Genomic DNA, 4,921 nt, shown 5'->3' with positions numbered 1-4,921 from the left:
CGGGCGCGAAACCCGTACCAAAAGCCCCGTACCGACTTGCACCGTCGGAATTACAAGAGTTGATGTCCCAAATCCAAGACCTGCTTGACAAGGGATTCATAAGGCCGAGTGTGTCTCCCTGGGGTGCACCGGTATTGTTCGTGAGAAAGAAAGACGGGAGCATGCGCATGTGTATCGATTACCGGGAGTTAAACAAACTCACTGTAAAGAACAGATACCCGCTCCCGAGGATAGATGATTTATTCGACCAACTACAAGGTGCGAACTGGTTTTCCAACATTGACCTTAGATCAGGGTATCACCAACTAAAGGTCAAAGAAGAAGATGTGCCGAAGACGGCTTTCCGCACGAGATACGGACATTACGAATTCCTCGTGATGTCATTCGGGCTAACAAACGCACCCGCGGCTTTCATGGACCTCATGAACCGGGTTTGCAAGCCAATGCTGGATAAGTCAGTCATCGTGTTTATCGATGATATCTTGGTGTATTCGAAAAGTGAAGCTGAACACGCACAACACTCACAAGAAGTGTTAGAGACACTTAGGCGAGAAAAGTTATATGCAAAGATCTCTAAATGTGCCTTTTGGTTACGAGAGGTTCAATTTTTAGGCCATGTCATAAATGCCGACGGAGTATTGGTGGATCCGTCAAAGATAGAGGCTGTGTCGAAATGGAATCCCCCGAAGAACCCTTCAGAAATTAGGAGCTTTTTGGGGCTTGCGGGGTACTATAGGAGATTCATTCAAGACTTCTCCAAGATTGCGTCACCGCTAACAAAGCTAACCCAAAAGAAAGCAAAGTTTATTTGGGGAATCGATCAAGAAAAAGCGTTTCAAACGCTAAAAGAAAAGCTAACTCAAGCCCCGGTACTGACATGCCGGACGGAGTCGAAGACATGGTGGTTTATTCGGATGCATCACTATCGGGACTCGGCTGTGTGCTGATGCAACGGGGCAAGGTAATAGCCTATGCCTCGAGACAATTGAAGATACACGAGAAGAAATATCCCACGCACGATCTCGAGCTGGCTGCGGTGGTATTTGCCTTATAAATATGGAGGCATTACTTGTATGGGGTAAAGTGCACCATATTCACCGACCACAAGAGCTTGAAATACTTCTTCGATCAAAAGGAGTTGAATATGCGACAAAGGCGGTGGCTAGAAATGGTGAAAGACTACGATTGTGAAATACATTATCACCCCGGAAAGGCTAATGTGGTGGCGGATGCTCTGAGCAGAAAAGCGGACTATGTTCCAATACGAGTTAGATCGATGCAACTCGTGGTGAGCTCGGGTATACTTGAACGTATTCGAAAGGCGCAATTAGAAGCAATGAAAGAAGAGAATTGGAAGAAAGAAAGAATTATAGGTCAGTTGAAAGATTTGTCGGATGGGAATAACGGGTTGAAGACTCGATCCGGAAGGATATGGGTCCCATATACCTGTGGAGTGAAGGCACTTCTACTTAATGAAGCTCATAAATCCCGTTATTCAATTCATCCGGGTGCGACCAAGATGTACAATGATTTGAAACAAAACTATTGGTGGCCCGGAATGAAGAGGGATGTGGCGAAGTATGTGGAAAAATGCTTGACATGTTTACAAGTCAAGGCGGAGCATCAGAAACCATACGGCAAACTCCAACCGTTAGAAATTCCGGTTTAGAAATGGGAACATATCACAATGGACCTACTAACCAAGTTGCCTAAAACGAACCGTGGTTTCGATGCCATATGGGTGGTGGTAGATAGATTGACAAAGAGTGCTCACTTCATTCCGATCCGTGAGACTTATACGTCAGAAAAGATGTCAGAGGTTTACACGAATGAAATAATAGCACGTCATGGGGTGCTGGTATCCATTGTGTCTGATAGGGATACCCGGTTCACTTCGAAATTTTGGCGGGAATTCCAAGAACAAATGGGGACTAAATTGTTCATTAGCACTGCTTATCATCCACAAACGGATGGGCAGAGTGAAAGAACAATACAAACGTTGGGAGATATGCTGCGGGCATGCATTATTGACTTCGGAGGTAGTTGGGATGTCCATTTACCCTTGGTCGAATTTGCATATAACAATAGCTATCACACGAGCATTAAAATGGCCCCGTATGAACTGTTATATGGCAGAAAATGTCGAACCCCGGTATGTTGGGGAGAAGTGGGTCCACGAGGGATAGCGCCTACTGATATAATCCGAACTACAAATAAGAAAATCGACATGGTTCGGGCACACTTGAAAGCGGCTCAAGACAGGCAAAAGGCGTATGCGGATAAAAGGAATAGGCCAATTGAATTTCAGGTTGGAGACATGGTTATGCTGAAAGTTTCCCCATGGAAAGGCATTATTAGATTCCGAAAAAGGGGGAAACTAAGCCCGAGATTTATTGGGCCATTCAGGATCGCTGAACGGGTTGGTAAAGTAGCTTATCGTCTCGAATTACCCGAGGAGTTGAATGGGATTCATAGCACGTTCCACGTGTCGCACCTCCGAAAATGTTTGGCCGACGAAACTACTCATATCCACTATGATGATATCGAGGTGGATAACAGCCTCAACTATGCAGTAAAACCAATTGCGATTTTTGATCGTAAGGAGAAAAGTTTGAGGAACAAGGTGATTAACCAAGTCAGGGTCAAATGGGAGCACAAGAAAGGTTCGGACACCACATGGGAGCTCGAAGAGGAGATGCGACGTCTCCACCCAACACTATTTGGTACGTACTTCGGTTTCGCGGACGAAACCCTTTTTAACAGGGGTGGACTTGTAACACCCCGAAAAATAAAATTTTATATGAGATTTATATAAAGTATAAATAAATGAGAATTTACCAATTAGAAATTTTAACCTAGTTGGTTAATAGTTTAGAAATAACCTATAGTAGGGTTAAAAAGCCACTAAATTAAATGTTGACCAAAATGAAGGGACCTAGGTTGTCAAAATTTGAAACTTGTGTTACTAAGTTAGTAAAACAAAACCAAACACCCCATTTTGAGGTGTTGGTCGACCAGGAGCAAGGAAAGGGGGCGATCCCCACTCTCAAACCCTAAATTCTGCTTAAAACTCTCAATTGAAGGAGCAAATCTGGTCCAAACGAAAATCCGAGCCTAGAATCGTGATCCTCATCGCAAGAGGATTATAAGGTATGTAAAATTTAGTGAAAACTCTTAGCTTGGAATTTTCATGAATTGGGAAAAATCTGAAATTCTAGTTGCATGTTTGTCTTATGATGATTTAGGAATAACTATGGTGTTTAGATACAAACCCTAGACAAATAGAAGTTTAAATCATAAGAAAATTTGGTGAATTCATGAATACCATTGTAGGTGGTTAATGGGTTATGTGTAGATTGATGAACACTAGGAAATAGATTGTGAATCTAGTGTAATTTGACCATTTGGAAGCGATTCCAGAAAGACTTAAGGTTATCAATCATGTAAAAGGGTTGAATGATGTAAATTTAGGGCTAAATAACAATCTAGAGAATTGATGTTTAATCATGTAAAAATCTGCCCATGAAGTGCTTGTTGAAATGCCTCTATGAGGGCTTAAAACTGAAATTCCAAGTTTAAACGCATAATCACGATGTTTAGTGTATTATGCGAATTATGATTTGAAAAGAGAGTTCTAAACATATGATAAATGAACTCAATAGGAACGGGCGCAGGAGCGTCAAGCGGACAAGCGGGTGGCGAACCACGTCAAAAAGGGCTACTTTGAAGGTATGTAACTTGATCCGTTACATTAAGTAGTTTGGATGATTATTAAATGTATAATTGGATTTTTAGAATAAGTGTCGTTTTGTATTTAAGCGGTGATGTCGCTATATTGAATAATGGATCAAATTGGTTGGAACTCGTTGGTAGTCGTCACAATGGTGGATTCCTTAGACGAGCCAAACGGGTCGAATAATCAAGTACGGCATGAATAATGCTTCGGGTTGAGATGGATTGAATCTTTGATGATGGATAATATATAACATATTAGAATTTTGAGATTTAACTTAATGGCATCCTAGAAAACTGAAATCCGAGAGTTGGGTTTTAGTGTAATGACCAAACCAAACAAAAACATAAATTTCCAGGTACTACCGTAAGTTACGGTGGTACCGTAACTTACGGTAGAGGTCAGGGGTTTACGGTGGTTCACTACTGTTTTACGGTGGACCAAAAGACTTCCAGGACTCACCGTAGCTTACGGTGACACCGTAAGTTACGGTGGAACCAGAAAAACTTTTATTTTCCCTTTTGTCTAATATTTGATGTTGGACCTCATGATTATGTGTTCTTTAATAATGTCAAAACTAATATTTTAACGGTTTTGATCCTAGGTGATGAGGTGGATCATATGGACGACGGTCAAGCAACGTAGAAGAACCGAACACGATTTTTTTGAAGCTTCCGCAATATTTTAACCTTTGGTAGACTTTGTGTATGGGTTGTAAACACTTGTTAAACTACTTTTGTAATGTTTTAACCTAGTCATTATTTGAGAAAGGTTAACGTACATATGAACTCCGTTAACGAATGTTATGTCACTTAACTAATATTTTGATAAAAATGGTGTATTTTATTATTAAAATCAAGTGAAAAATTTAAGGGTGTTACCGTATCTTAGGCACTTTGGGGTTGTCCCAACCAGTCAGGAGCCACCTGATACTATTAAGTTCCTTAAAAATTTTTGGCTAGACAAACTTCATAAAAACAGTCTCTCGACACGGGGCCGTGTCCAGCCAACACGCCCTCGTGCCCACCAAAAGATTCCCTTCTGATCCTTACGTCAGAATACGGACAAACTGTGTCAGAATTCTATCTGCACACGGGGCCGTGTCCAGGATGCTGTCGTTTTCTATAAATGCAGCCAAGAATTCTGCACATTTAAACCAGCCTGGGACAGAGATTTGAAGGAATCTTC

At 41.6% G+C, this 4,921-nt stretch overlaps 1 long non-coding RNA gene across 1 annotated transcript; it reads left to right on the top strand.

Moving 5' to 3' along the window:
- The first annotated feature begins 3,014 nt into the window (after positions 1-3,014).
- Positions 3,015-4,468, top strand: LOC110918815. Its single transcript, XR_002581561.2, has 3 exons — positions 3,015-3,150; positions 3,663-3,729; positions 4,338-4,468. It is a non-coding gene; the product is annotated as an uncharacterized LOC110918815 (long non-coding RNA).
- Positions 4,469-4,921: the final 453 nt, after the last annotated feature.

The sequence above is a fragment of the Helianthus annuus genome, chromosome 4, assembly GCF_002127325.2.
Source record: "Helianthus annuus cultivar XRQ/B chromosome 4, HanXRQr2.0-SUNRISE, whole genome shotgun sequence".
NCBI lineage: Eukaryota > Viridiplantae > Streptophyta > Magnoliopsida > Asterales > Asteraceae > Helianthus > Helianthus annuus.
The sequence above is the reverse complement of the archived record's forward strand: the minus strand, read 5'-3'. Positions and strand labels throughout refer to the sequence as shown.